Source organism: Mustela nivalis, assembly GCF_964662115.1.
Source record: "Mustela nivalis genome assembly, chromosome: 4".
NCBI lineage: Eukaryota > Metazoa > Chordata > Mammalia > Carnivora > Mustelidae > Mustela > Mustela nivalis.
The window spans coordinates 1,661,835-1,677,529 of record NC_139023.1 but is presented as its reverse complement, the minus strand read 5'-3'; the positions used below and the strand labels follow the sequence as shown (position 1 = coordinate 1,677,529).

The 15,695-nt window shown below is 49.5% G+C and overlaps 1 protein-coding gene across 2 annotated transcripts in view; it reads right to left on the bottom strand.

Annotated features, from left to right (window-relative positions):
* RASGEF1B (RasGEF domain family member 1B) overlaps nt 1-15,695 on the bottom strand; it is a gene marked incomplete at its 3' end in the record, with an annotated part of 333,562 nt that overhangs the window by 136,744 nt on the left and 181,123 nt on the right. For both annotated transcript variants that reach the window (XM_082726496.1, XM_082726497.1), the window contains exon 2: nt 12,008-12,091. The remainder of the gene's footprint in view (nt 1-12,007; nt 12,092-15,695) is intronic.

Below are 15,695 nucleotides of genomic sequence, written 5' to 3'. Positions count from 1 at the left end.
TCTCTTCCCACGGGCGACGGGAAATGCTGACCAGGATCACTTTTGCCTTCTCGCAGGCGGCTCTAACTCCCGCTACAGTCCTATTTAATAAAGTAGAGACGGTAGAATTATCTAAACAAGGTAATATACCTATCTTCCTCAGTCATCGCATTGTTATCAGTTAACAGGGAGGAACTCGGGTCGACCAAGGCATGTCTGTATGGTCTGTCATTGATAAAAATCTTTCCTTTTTTACAGCAGGTTCCAGCTTAACAGTGGGCATTAATCATCCGTGGGAAGTGTTTTATTTCAATTAATGGAAGTTTAGAGTCAGGTACTCTGGCCAAGAGAATCCTAAACTGTGGAAGTGGAGAGACGAATTCTGAGTTCTGGTTTGAACAGCTCGGCTTTGAGCACGTGTACGGGGACATGACAGACGAGGACTTCAGAGGCACCAGCGGGATTTCCAGACCATTCGGTGCTTTGGGGGCGTCCAGCACTGTGCCCTCATCGAGGGGTGCAGAGAAAAGGAACGTGGCCCGTTGGCAAGAGGGACAGCTCGGTTAACCGAGCAAACCGTTTCAGCAAGTGAAAGCCACGCAGCAACAGAAAACAAAGCACAGATTTCAACTCCGAATGGGGCCCAGAGGAGCGGGAGCGACGCGAAGACAGACAGACTTTGGGAAGGCAGGGACGGCCCGCGCGACGGCACAGCGTCCTGACGCGGGAGGAGCCCAGAGAGGGAACAGTGGAGCAGAGGCCGGGCGGCAGGGGACCGTCGTCACATGCGCCTCACCCTGCCGTTCCGACCTTCGACTCCGTCTACGGGGAAGTCACTGCTGCTCTCAGCCAGTAAGAACCGGATGGCGTTCGGCTGTGGAAGGATGACAGTGGCCGTGGCCGAGGCCGGGGCGGGCGGGATGGACCCTGGGGAGGGTGTGGGCGGTGGGGAGCGCCGGGAACTGTGTAACTGGGGATTCGCAGACCTGCGCCCCTGAAGAATGATGCCTTCTAGGTGAGGTACAAAATAAGTTAAGAAAAGAAAGAGAGGAGGACTCTGTTGGTCTTGGTGAGGAGCTGGGAGAAGGTGAGAGCAGGGAGAGGGCTCGTCGGGGGCCAGAGGAGACAGGACAAAGGCCCTCCCTGCAGGAGCCGCAGCGAAGGAGGGACGAGGGTCAGGGGTTTAGAGCCGTCGGAGCTGAGTGGCCACGGAGCGAAAGGGAACGAGGGATGATACCCACGTGCCGGCCCTGATGGCTGCATAGACGGTGCGGCCACGGCGGGAAGAGGACGTCGCTAGAGCAGGGGCCTCGGAAGGGAGTGAAACTGGTCGAGTCACGAACACACTGAGCAGCCGGAACGAGAAAATAGAGACCGTTTCTCACGGAGCTAGAACTGATTTCCTCTTCTTAGACACGTGCCGGAATGGAACACCGCGGAGCGAATGGCCTCACCGAGGGAGAGAGAAGGAGGCTGAGGTCGGACGGGAGGTCGCACCGTCCGCTCGCCCCGGGACACGGACAACGTTCAGAAAACGGTCGACTGAGTCCCTGAGAGAGGAACGGAAATGTCCTCTGGGGGTAGCGGTAAGGCTTGTCCTTCTGACCTTGGCAAGGTGACCTTCTCTGGGGCAGCCCACGAAGGACTCATCCGCGCCACGGAGCACGAGAACAGCCCCCGCCCCGTTTCTGCCTTACTGTAACCCCACGTGTTTCCAGAGGCAGATTTCCTGGTTCACGTTGGCGTAAGAATGGCAGTTGCTGCCTTTTGCAAGTGAAGAATGTCTTTTAAGAGCTATTCTGTAAGCGAATGTCTTCTAAGGTAAGGTTGAACTTTTCACTAAGCTGTTTATGCTAGAAAGGTTTCAGAAGGCATTGAATTTTGAAAAGCAGCCTGAACTCAGGCAATCAAGAAAGTAGTAATGTCAGACACAGCGACAGGAGAACTTCTTTCCCTTTCTTTTTCTACTACTTCCTTCCCCTTCTTAACAAGCAGCTACAATGCGGAAAGAATTAGGCTCAGCGATTTGAGGGCATAAATAACGGACAAGGCACAAATCCTGCCCCCCCCGAAACTCCCAGCCCCAGAGATTACAAACCCCACAAAAGAGAGGCAGGCGATCAGCAGCCCTCAAGTAAGGTCGGGAGAAATGAATGGTCACAGTGGTAAAAGCAAAGCTCTGTGGGGCCCGAATATCACTCCCCATCTCTCATAACATGCAGGAGATGGCCTTTAAAAACGCAGACAGAATTGGGGAGTTGGTCGCACCACGAATCACCCCCCTCCCTTGTCAGGCCATAACCCTTAATGCCGTCTTCCCCGTGGCCACGCCGTGCGCACGCATCTCCCTCCCCAGGCCTCCCCCGTCCGTGGGAGAGACTGAACAGGCGTCGCGGCAAGAGGGGATTCCAGCTCTGCCCTGCCTTCGTCGGGATTCTTTTGTCACATCGAACTTTAATGATATTTAATAATACCGCGTTGACTCCTCACTGACCGCGTTAAAGTTCTTAAAATTAAACGCGAAGCCTCATGAATTAGGTGAACGCGAGACCTCGTTCTCCCGGAGGAGACAAACTGGGACACAAAATATGCGGCCGGGCTTCTGAGAAATCCCGCTTTGATCTGAGGAACCTCATGGTGGTGTCTCTGCAGCTCGTGCCCCCTTTCAAGTTCTTTGTAGAGCAACCGCCTTTAAAGACACAACCTAACGCTGCGTGCTCCCACGATTTTCCCCATTCGTGCGGAGTTGCTATTTATAACCGGGGCCTTGGAGAATGAAAATCTAAGGTGGGTGAGCTGTAGCCAGAGTGACCTCTAATACAAGCAGGTCATACTTTTTCGGCATCCTTCTGTGTCTTCTTGGGAAACTTTGTATTTCAACGAGGAGCAGAAAAAGAGATCGCCCAAATGAAACCCATCTCTCCAGCAGGTGGTTAGGCACGGCGCGCTGGTGTGGGAAGCCAGCTCTACCGCGTATGAGCTCTGTGGCCTTGAACACGTTCTTTATCCTCTCCAGGCTTCATCCGTGAAGTGATTAACTGGAAGACGGCGTCAGCGTTCGGCAGAATCCTCAACCGATGGCGGTTCTCACCATAATCATTATTGCTGTTACCACCTACCCCCAGTGACCTGGATCACCGTTGACAGCGGGCGGCCTCACACAAGGCCGGCATTCGATATCTGCTTACTTCTTAGTGGATTCTGGCCGGCATAGAACACTTAGAACGTAGTATTTTCAAGAAGGGCTTCCTATGGCTTTCTCAAGGGAACCTACAGTGTTGGGAAGGTAGCAAACCTGTAGAAATTCTACATTAATTCTGCTGATAATTCTACAGTGCTATTTCTCAGAGTTTAGTGGTATTTTTTTTTCTGATCTATGTGAGTAGAGAGTTATGTATCCAATCTCAGTCTTAGATCATCTTTTCCCCCAGTTTCCATGCGGGACAAATTGAAGTTTCTTTTTCTGTCAATAACAGACCAGGCTGTCTACCACGCATTTCCTATCAGAAGTTCCGTTTGATATTTTTCAGTTCGGCTCTGGGAGAGAAATCGGGCAGCGTTAATGGAAAAGTGTCAGCACCCAGAGACAAGGAAGAACAAACGGCAGAGTTCTGTAATACAAATATGACTCCATGACCTTGATAACGGCACAGTCCCCAGCGGCGAGGGTCTGCTGATCTGTCCGTGTGTGCTGCTAACAAAACAATGACGTCATATTTAAGCATCAAGTGCATCCCAGTGTAGCTGTACCTTTAGTCCATACGTGTCGTACTGTATGGTTCAGACTTTATAGGTAAGTTGTAAGGAAAGATCAGAATAAGAATTTTTTTTAACTCTGTTGTTTCCCATTTTTGTAGTGTACAGGCATTTACCTGCTTCTGAATGGATGGATTTTGTAAACCTAATAAAGTATATTCTACAGGGGCGCTTGGGTGGCTCAGTCAGTTAAGCATCTGCCTTCGGCTCAGGTCATGATCCCAGGGGTCGGGCCCCTATTGTGCTCAGCAGGGAGCCTGCTTCTCCCTCTCCCATCCCCCAGCTGGTGCCCTCTCTCTCTCTCTCTCTCTCATGAATAAATAAAATCTTTATAAGCAAGAATTCTTTTTTTTAAAAGGATTTTATTATTTATTTATGACAGAGAGAGACAGTGAGAGAGGGAACACAAGCAGGGAGAGTGGGGGAGGGAGAGCAGGCTTCCCGAGGAGCAGGGAGCCCGATGCGGGGTCTATCCTGGGACCCTGCGATCATGACCTGAGCCGAAGGCAGACGATTGACAACTGAGCCATCCAGGCGCCCCAGATATTAATTGTTCATATTTCATTTATTTTTTGTAGGTCTGGGGAGCTGACATTTATATATTTCTATATGATTACGGGAGAACATAATTGAACAGCCATTGGTTTGAGCCTATTTGTTCACTCTTATTACAGCTCCTTAGAGCTTATCCAACGTATTTATGGGGCCCTTTAGTCTGTTGGGAAGGGGGGACGGACAGACTTCTTGTCCTTGTGCGTCAGGCGGCATCGCTAACCCAGGTGGACTCCTGCCAATGAACCCAAATTCCAGTCTAGCTTGTGCTGGTGTGATAGTGGGAATCCAAGAATCTAAATTCAAGGGATATATTTTCCTCCCCTGATTATTTAATATGTGCATGCAAATACTAGTTTTTTACAAAGTAAAGGTTTCAGACTTCAGCGGAGGAGGTCCCTGCCGACGTGGTGGGAAGAGGAGTGGACGAGGGTCAGAAGTGGGGCCGAGAGACGTCCGAATCGCGGCCACGACCACACTCTAACCGACGAGCAGCTGCTGCTGACGAGCAGACGGTGGTTTCCGAGATCGCGTCTGCTCCTGGTGACGACGCCGTGTGGAAAGGACAACCCAGGCTTTAGACCGTCCCATGAACATGGTGGAGGAAGCAGCAGCAGGGTGTGGGAGAACTGACTGCAGTCCTGAAGGAAGGTCCACTGTGGGTAAAATGCGATCCAACAGCATGGCATGCTCCAGAGAAATCATGTGTAAAATAGAAAAAAAAAATAGCCGATTAATGTGGCAAACTTGATCATTGTCTCATTTGAACAAATTGCCACAGCCACTGCGGCTCTCAGCGGTGACCTCATCAGTGAGCAGATCAACACCAAGGCAAGACCCTCCATCAGCGAAAAGATTACAGCTTGCTCGCAGCTCGGGGTGGAGGTGAGCAATTTTAATTCCACATTCACTCACCCATCCGTCGCGGAACACTTCCTGCCTGCTACGTGCTCGGAACCGTGTCCGGCGTCGTGAGGCTGGGACTGAATGACAGGGACGCCAGTGTGCGTCGAAGTTTCAGAAGGTTCATTTATTAAATCAAAATCGTGTTATTTTACGTTAAATTAAAAGTGAATGATGCTAGAATGAGGTTTGAGGTAACAATCCACTCTACCCAAGAACCCCTGTGTGATAGAGCAAAACCTGGAGTCCAGAATGTCTGCCCCCAGGGAACCCAAACCTCTCTCCGATGATGGAAGCAGAGAGTATTATGTCAAATACAGCAGAGAGATATTTATGAACGGTTCAGACTGGTGACAGCTCCGACGTACAATGAGTATCAATAGAAACGTTCCTTGATCAGATAATGGGTTCCACCGCAGGACCTCTGTGGGAGTCTTTTCACCGGAGCGCGGTTTGCCTCAGGTCTAGGGAGCACTTTTCCGAAATTCAGTGTGTGCTAGATATCTGGGTTTACAGCCTTGGGAATTCAGACAGGGCTCTCAGCTGAGGTTCTCGGTGGAGGGCGTCGTCCCCCACGAGGACGAGATGAGAATCCCGCTCATCACCTAGTCCGCAGAGACAGAACTTCATGTGCGTGTCTCCCCTTCCTCGTCAGGCTCGGTGTGGGGGATGGTCTTCGCAGCGGGGCGTGTTCGTTCCTGTAACGGATGTTTAGTGTACCAGGCGCTGCCTCCTCCTGCCTTCACGAGATTCGAGGTGACTCCCCACAGGGCACGCCACCTCTTCCCCCCGTCCAGCGGTACACTGGGGCAACATGGCCAGAACGGTCGTGTAGACAAGACGGGGGTGGATTTCTGTCTCAGGCAATCGCAGGCTGAACACCAGCAGTCAGAGACCTTAACTCTTCAATTTTGCTTCTCTGCCATCCTCTCTTGGTCTAATGTGGCTCTTCTTGCTGTAGTTATCACACCTGCGTTCCGGACCGCAAGGGGGACATGGCTTTCCTGTGAAAGGTGTAACGCAGAAGTCGCATTCATCACTTCTACTCACATCCCTTTGCCTATAGTCTCCTCGTGTTGACACATCTAGCTGCAGGGGAAGCTGGAAATATGCCTTTAAGCTGGACATACCCCTACCAAAATTTCCATTATCTCAGAAGAAAACTGACCCCTTCACTCCAAAGTCTCCTTCACCTGGTTCCAAAAAGCTCTAGAAGTGAAATACTTAGCTTAATGCGTTTCGCCTCCCTGACCAGAAGGTAAGTGTGTGGAGAGAGATCCGGTCAAATCAGCCCAGGATCAAAGAATTAAAATCATGCTCATCTACAACTGTAGTAACTGCAACGGTGTGCTTTGGTGTTTTTTGGAAGCAGCAATAGGCCACAGACAATTTTGTGGGTTGGCTTCTCCATCCTCTTGGGTCACCGAGAGCCCTAAATATTAAGTGTTAATGCCAAGGAGCTTCTCACGGAACAGGTGCTGTTTATCCAGACGCAGCCACCACATCACGATGTAACATTCAGTGATTCCCAATGGCCCCTGCCTTAGAAGACGAGTCTTCAAACGACCACAGTCTTGTGACACAGCTTGAAGTTAGGTATCGTGACACCCCCAGCTTTGGTTTTCTTTTTTAACTTTCCCCCGGAAATTCAGGGTCTTTTCTGGCTCATAGCAGCAACGTCGACAATAGCCAGACGGTGGGAGGAGCCGAGATGCCTTCAACGACGAACGGATAAGAAGATGTGGTCCATATACACTATGGAGTACTGCTCAGCCATCGGAAAGGGTGAATCCCCACCATCTGCACCGACATGGACGGGACCGGAGGGGATTCTGCTGAGCGAAATAAGCCAAGCAGAGAGAGACAATTATGAAACGGCTTCACTCAGATGTGGAACATGGGAATAGCACCGAGGACCACAGTGGACGGGAGAGAAAACAGAATGGGAAGAAATCAGAGAGGGAGACAAACCATGAGAGATTCCAGAGAGAGGAGAGGGAACGAACTGAGGGTTACAGAAGGGAGGGGCAGGGGTCGGGCAGCGGGTGATGGGTAATAAGGAGGACACATAGCATTACGGACACTGGTGTTATACAGAACTAGCGGATCGTCAAACGCTACCTCAAAAACTAATGATATACTCTATACTGGCTAACTGAGTATAATAAAAAATCAAAAAAAATTAAAAGACCCAAAAAATAAACAATAATAAATAAATAAATAAACGACCGCTGCTTGCGACACTAAACTTTCCTTTGGTAGGAAGGGTTCTCCAGGGTTAAGGCAGCTAACGATCAATCTGCTGCAGGGGCACCTATTCCTTTCCTCCCACAGATGTCTCCCAACTTTGAAATAAAGCAGCTCTGGATTTTGTGGATTCTGCGTTCTCCAGTTCCTTTCTCTTTATCTCTTGTTTATCCAGTAACTTCCACCCAGCCCCACCAGTCTGCCCTCCCCTCACCCGGAAATACGAACGCCCAGGGAGCTTTGTTTGCTTTGTGGGCCGCCTTCCATTTAGAGACACTGCTCTCCTCTCAGACGCCTCTCTGTCCGTTCCCTCTGGTCAAATCAAGTCACCTGGTAAAGTTACTTTCCTTTTGACTGGGGACACAATTACCTGTCACCTAAACCCCTTTTGAGAAAGGCAGGTTGGCATAGCCACGGTCACGGGCAGCTCCTTGACCTAAGAACGGCTCCTCTGGCTGCTTATGTATTCTGCTCCGTTTGCCAAGGTCATGGCACTTCCCGAGGTTGTTTTGACTTGGCGTGATCTCCACAAGGCTCGCTGGGCCGAAATCACGACTCCTTCAGCCCAGTCTCTTGTCTTACCAGTAGCATCAATGAGAACTCTGTGGGAGAGCCTGGAAAGCTAAATGTCGCGTCGCCGTCCAATGTTACTTATCTCCCCCAAGTCCCCACTCTTGTCTCCATCATCTGCGTCTTACCGCCTTTCCACAGCCCACTTTGGATATGCCATTAATTTACTGAAATCCCGAAATCCCTCTCGCATTTATTGCTAGCTTGTGCAACCTCTTGGGGCAACATGTTTACGGTCAAATACACTAAAAAGCAGTTTATTTTAATTCATTCTCCAGAGTATCTGCTATAAATTACAAAGAAGGTCCGCTAGTTATAGCATTGTGGGGTTTGGGGGAGTACGTTCGTCTGGAGCTTTCACAACACAGTATTTAGCAGCTGCAAAGGGAAGGAAGACAAAGCTGCCGGGTCATCCCCTGGAAATCCCAAGACACATATTTTTAACATTTGCATTTTTATTTTCATAAATCTGTATGCTCCATTCAAAAGGCGCTGACTCCAGTTATGGGAAATAAAACACGGAGCTCTCTCGATCTGAGAACGGATCATGGCACTTTCCAAGCTTGTCTTCCTGCTGCCCCGCGATCACCCCGGGGTCTCCTCTCCCTTCCTGCTGCCCCGCGATCACCCCGGGGTCTCCTCTCCCTTCCTGCTGCCCCGCGGTCACCCCGGGGTCTCCGCTCCCTTCCTGCTGCCCCGCGATCACCCCGGGGTCTCCGCTCCCTTCCTGCTGCCCCGCGGTCACCCCGGGGTCTCCGCTCCCTTCCTGCTGCCCCGCGATCACCCCGGGGTCTCCGCTCCCTTCCTGCTGCCCCGCGATCACCCCGGGGTCTCCGCTCCCTTCCTGCTGCCCCGCGATCACCCCGGGGTCTCCGCTCCCTCCACAGGTTTTCCTCCTCCCTTCTCCCCCTCTAATCACCACCACTAATGAAGAGTTATCGTTAATTGTGAGATTGGAGTTGGTTCCGAAACGCCCTTTTTCTCTATCATGAGCTCACTTTGGAGTTCTTCGTTACCCATTGGGGTTTTCATAACAGCTTTCCTTCTCCCACAGCAAGGACACACCGGTCCTTGGTTCAGCTCAGGGCACAGTAATCCGGGCGGCAGGGACCGCGTCTGGGCCCAGCATGCAGGCCCAGCAGAAAGTTTCCTGACCTCGAGGGAGAGTTTGGGCCCTGGGCAGAGTCACCGTAGACTTCAATCACTCACCCCAACACTACTTTGCCTCGACCCCCATGACCAGAGCTTGCATCTTCGGCGTCGTCTTCCCCCTGGGGTGAATGGGAAACAGGTGATTGCGGAACGAATTCGTTAGCGTCCCTCACGGCCGGTGTATGGAGCCCGGAAGCCAGAGCCATGAGAGAAGAAGAGAAAGCGAATCCGGAAGGGCGAGCCCACTGCACCGACCCCGCAGTCCTGGGGTCCCCGCACAGACTCCCGCGGAGGGGCTGCCCTGCTGCGGGAGGGGCGCCGGAGAACCGCCAGCGCAGACCCAGTGGCTTTACTGCCCGTGACCTCCTGCTCGCAGAAGAGCATCCGAAAGTCCCTTTTGTGCCGCTGTCAGTGGTGCTGATCCGGCCTCGGGAGACACCGGCGCCGCTCAGAACTGGCTCTGGACGGCCTGAAACTTAGCCCAAAGACGTCCCTCCAAGACTCTGACCTCTGACCCGAGCCTTTGCAATGGGTCCTTTCTGTCCCCACCGACAAAGTGGCGGTCATTGTAGAACCCATAGAAACAGAGTCAGACAGGTGGGGCTGGGGGCAGCGGCCAACACAGCCTGCGAGTGTAGCGTGTGTGTTTGTCGTTTTCCTCTTTGGGCCAAACGACACTCGTCCCACTGGACCTAAAGTCCGCGGAGGGAAGTCCAGACCTCAGTGGACACAAAGCACAGGACTCAGTCCCAAGACGCTGGGACCGCCCCCACGGTGCCTGCACACATCAGTCCTGCTGACGGCCCGAGGGAGAGGTGCCCTCGGCCCAGACCTCACGCCCTGCACACAGCTGCCGAGGGCAGGACTTGCCACCAAGTCAAAACGGCCAGGAACTGCCAGGCAAAGAGATTCTTTTCCTTTTACAAAGCGCAAAAAGCTCGGGCTCTGCCCACTGCATCTACAAGCTGGAAAGAGAAGCCCTGTTCAAAGAAATTTCGGGCTTTTCCGACTTTGCCAGTAGTAGCTTGTCCCATCCTAGCCCCAGGACTGCGTGTGGCACGAAGAGGGCAGGAAGGCGACACACTTCTCAGACCGCGTCCCTCTGGTCCGGAGCGCTGGGGAAGCGCCCCTGATGCATCACCAGAGTCAGGCTTCTCCCCCACCGTCCGCTTCTCCCCCACTGTCCGCTTCTCCCCCACTGTCCGCTTCTCCCCCACCGGCCGCTTCTCCCCCACTGTCCGCTTCTCCCCCACCGGCCGCTTCTCCCCCACTGTCCGCTTCTCCCCCACCGGCCGCTTCTGCCCCACCGGCCGCTTCTCCCCCACCGGCCGCTTCTCCCCCACTGTCCGCTTCTCCCCCACCGGCCGCTTCTCCCCCACTGTCCGCTTCTCCCCCACTGGATGCTTCTCCCCCACCGGCCGCTTCTCCCCCACCAGATGCTTCTCCTGCTTCTCCTTCCGACACAAGCAGGTCACAGGTGGGCCTCCCCTAAGTCCCCCGTGCTTTTCACGTCCTTGTTTAGTCGCTCATGCAACTCACTGCATAATTTCTTGCACGCTCGGAGACAGAGTGAGCAAGGTGGGTAAAAATAAAGAACTCACTGTCACGGATTTATGAGAAATGACCATCGGGTGCCGGTCCTGGGAGGCAGGGGTCACGGTGACGCCCTTTCTGCAGGCGGCTCGAGGTCGCACAGCAAGTGCATAACAGCTGGGATTCGACCCCGGGCAGGCTGGCTCCGGAGAGCCTGCACCTCACCCGAGTTACACTCCTCCGTGTGATTTCTGGTTCAGAACAGGAGCTCTTCAGGCAAAACCTGTCCTGTCTCTTCTAGAAGCAAAGACTTTTATTCCACAAGAAGCTGAAACAAGTGCGCTGGCAGGAGGAAGCACTGATTCACACTAACACGCTGAGGGGGACTCGAATAGGCCAGTTTGGTGTAAGAATTAGTTTGAGCTGAAGACAGTTGAGAAGCAGCAGACTTGCAGGAAAAGCACTCTGCCCCCCCCATCACTTTCTGTCTAAAAGCAGGACAAGAATTTCCCTTTCTAAAGATGACATCAATTTGTACATGTGTCTTCCTCGCCCATACCAGTAAGATGACTCTTCATCACCAGACATGATTCTATCAATGGCAAAGGCATCAACTTGAGTTTGCATAACAAACGTAACAAATAATTCTGAGGCCATTCACCTCCCCTATATGTCTACCTTCTCACAATCTACCCAAGACTGTGCTGAGAAGTCCAGACCCTTTGCCTTCTCTTGTCACTTCTCCACATTTTATTGCTTCTTGTTAAAATAGTGTAAGCCCTGAATAGAACCACTTCTTTGGGTCCCCATTTCTCTTCTACCAAGGCCTCCTATTCATAGTCATAAATATTTTCTCTTCTTTTTTTTCAGTTTAATTTGCATAACCCCAGGTTTTAAACCTAAGGGAGTAGAAAAAAAAAGGGGTTTTGTTTTGTTTTGTTTTGCTTACCTCTATAATATAAATTACTAAAAGTATCCTCTTTCCTTCTAACAAGTTCTGACAAACAGGGGAAGATAAATCCAAGAGCTCCTAGACCAGGACACTGGAGGGAATCAGGGGGTGGGGGGGGTGCCACCAGGATGGGGGTGGGGGTAGGAGCTGCAGCACAGGCCTCTTGGGTCAACATCTCTCAGTTCAAGATTTGGGCAAAGGTAAGGGCACATTGGGGCCAACCAAACAGTTCGAGATTTGGATTTTATCAGCCACTTTTACGAAATCAGTTTGATTATTTCACCCAAATAGCTCAAGACAAAAAGAAATAACAGCCAACAAGTTCGAATCCGACTGTTCGGTAAGAAATGGAGCCATTCTTACTTTGCCAGTCGGCTTCTCAGTCGGAGGGCTCGTAGAGCAGACTGGAGGTACGCTGCTGTGCCCTGCAAGTCCCCATCGCCATGCCTGTGAGAGAGGAGACAGAGAGAGAGAGAGATTAGTTTCAGGGACTTGGCTGGGTTTTCTGCTGCAGAGAACCATTTTTCAGTTTCTCACAATAGTGCCTCAAGCACTTAAATGTAAGGGTTGTCACTTGGAATGCCTGGGTCAGCACTTCTTGCACGAGCATCTTCTGCGTTCAGTCTGTGCAAACTCCGTTAACCTTGCACAAGGACATAGGACCAAACCATTTATGACATTTGGAAAATGCAAAATATTTTCAGCCTAATCTGTTAAGGTATCTTCCTAGGACAAAAATCAAACTATGTGAATCTTTTTAAAACAAAAATAACTTTATTGATATCTCACTGCATAAAAACACTAGCCACCAGTAAACTTCCAGTTTTCAAATCTTTAATTCTATGTGGGATAAGGTCCAAAGTTCTCTAGCTGCTTTTCAGAACACCAAAATGTGGCTCTTTTTTTACTTTTTCTCCATGAGCTCCAACCCTGTCCCACAATTTAAACTCACACTCAATGCACGCGGTCCATGTGTCCTCCTTAAACAGACTCCATACCATGCCTTTGTTTATACGGCTTCTGGTTCCTAAAATATCCTTTCCTTGGTACCTGCCTATGATTTCCTTACCGTCCCGTTAAGCCCAGCCCAGATTCCTTAGGGAACATTTCACTATTTTTCTCTGCTCCTTCCCTCCCTCCTTCCTCTTTAAATTTTTTTCCCCTCACTGTGTATCAGATTTTTTTAATTGTAGTAGCAATTAGTAGTAGTATTGTATTATATATACACATGACACAGTATTACCATTTACCTTCTGATGAATACTTGGGCAGTTACCAGTTAAGGACTATTGTAAATAAGACACAAGTCAATGGTATTTGTGTCTTATTTACAATATATATGGATTCATCAATCCGTATTTATTTATTTTAATTAATTTATTTTCAGAAAAACAGTATTCATTATTTTTGCACCACACCCAGTGCTCCATACAATCTGTGCCCTCTATAATACCCACCACCTGGTACCCCAACCTCCCACCCCCCCACACCACTTCAAACCCCTCAGATTGTTTTTCAGAGTCCATAGTCTCTCATGGTTCACCTCCCCTTCCAATTTACCCCAAACTCCCTTCTCCTCTCTAACTCCCCATGTCCTCCATGCTATTTGTTATGCTCCACAAATAAGTGAAACCATGTGATAACTGACTCGCTCTGCTTGACTTATTTCACTCAGCATCATCTCTTCCAGTCCCATCCATGTTGCTACAAAAGTTGGGTATTTGTCCTTTCTGATGGAGGCATCATACTCCATAGTATATATGGACCACATCTTCCTTATCCATTCCTCTGTTGAAGGGCATCTTGGTTCTTTCTACAGTTTGGCGACTGTGGCCATTGCTGCTATGAACATTGGGGTACAGATGACCCTTCTCTTCATGACATCTGTATCTTTGGGGTAAATACCCAGGAGTGCAATGGCAGGGTCATAGGGAAGTTCTATTTTTAATTTCTTGAGGAATCTCCACACTGTTCTCCAAAGAGGCTGCACCAACTTGCATTCCCACCAACAGTGTAAGAGGGTCCCCCTTTCTCCACATCCTCTCCAACACGTTGTTTCCTGTCTTGCTAATTTTGGCCATTCTAACTGGTGTAAGGTAGTATCTCAATGTGGTTTTAATTTGAATCTTCCTGATGGCTAGTGATGATGAACATTTTTTCATGTGTCTGATAGCCATTTGTATGTCTTGATTAGGGAATTGTCTGTTCATCTCTTCTGCCCATATTTTGATATGTTTGTCTGTTTTGTTTGTGTAGAGTTTGACGAATTCATTATAGATCCTGGATATCAACCTTTTGTCTGTACTGTCATTTGCAAATATCTTCTCCCATTCCGTGGGTTGCCTCTTTGTTTTTGTTTTTGTTTTTGTTTTTGTTTTTGTTTTTGTTTTGACTGCTTCCTTTGCTGTGCAGAAGCTTTTGATTTTGATGCAGTCCCAACAGTTTATTTTTGCCTCAGGAGACATGTCTACAAAAATGTTGCTATGCTGATGTCAAAGAAGTTGCTGCCTATTCTTTCCTCTAGGATTGTTATGGTTTCAGGTCTCACATTTAGGTCTTTCATCCATTCTGAGTTTATTTTCATGTGTGGTGTAAGGAAATGGTCCAGTTTCATTCTTTTGCATGTAGTTGTCCAATGGGTCCAACATCATTTGTTGAAGAGACTTTTTCCCATTGCATGTTCTTGCCTCCTTTGTCGAAGATTAAGTGACTGTATCATCATGGGTTTCTTTCTGGGCTTTCTGTTCTGTTCTGCTGAACTATGTCTATTTCTGTGCCAGTACTATACTGTTTTGATGACTACAGCTTTGTAATATGACTTGAAGTACAGAATTGTGATGCCTCCAGCTTTGGTTTTTCTTTCTGAGATCGCTTTGGCTAGTCAGGGTCTTCTGTGTTCCATACAGGTTTAGGATTATTTGTTCTAGTTCTGTGAAAAGAGCTGTTGGTATTTTGATAGAGACTGCATTATATCTGTAGACTGTATTTTCCTCTACTTCTGACTAGGGTCAGGATACCTTTCTCTCTGCCACAGAGTCCATGGACCATTATAAGAGTGACTGTCACTATCTGCTGGGCATGTGAACTACTGGGGACAAGATTCATGTCACAGTTATCAGTGTATCCTTACAGTCTAGCACAGGTCTTCTGTATTGCTGTGGTCTCAATGTTTGTGTCCCTGCAGAAGCCCATATGTTGAAATCCTAATCCCTAAGGGATGGTATTAGGATATGGGGTCTTTGGGAATTGGTAGGGTCATGAAGACAGAGCCCTCTTAGGTGGGATTCATGTCCTTATAAAAGAGGCCCAAGAGAGCTTCTTTGCTGTGTGAAGATACAATGAGACGTCTACAACCGAGAAAAGGGCCCTCAGCCACCAGTGCTGGAACCCTAATCTCAGACCGCAGTCTCCGAACGGTGAGATCTATGTTTCTATTGTTTACAAGACCTTGAGTCTATGGTGTTTTGTTGTGGCAGCCAGTACAGACTAGCACATACTGTAGGTACTTTCTCTTAGAGAATCTTCCTTTTTGCCAGCTGAATCTCTTTCTTGTTCTAGTCTTTGCAGTCAATGTGTATTTCCGAGGCGCTCTCCAGATCCAGGGCTCTCCACCCCTCCCCCAGCTCTCGTTCCATAACACACATTTTTCACTCTCTTTTCAGTCTTTTTAGAGGAGACATCAAGAGGAAAGGGGGAATAGAAAAGCTTAACTTTGGAGCCAATAACCCCATAAAATAAAAATGACCTATAAAAATTACTTAGCAGGTACTGACCCACCCCAACCTCCTGCTGCCCATTAATTGGCCATATTTCTTGAGTGAAAGGAAGAGCTTCCAGTGGTCTTAGCAACAGACAGATGTGAACCCTCTACCCCTGCTGTTACTAATGATCTTATCCTGGGTGATTACTTGCTCCAGGCTGGCTCTGCCTGCAGATGTGGTTCATGCTGCCTACACACATCTCACGGGGCATTCTGAAACTAATCGGGGAGATATCTGTGACCTAGAAAGGCAGAGCGTAATTCCTGGGGAAGGAGCCCTGCAGTTTACCC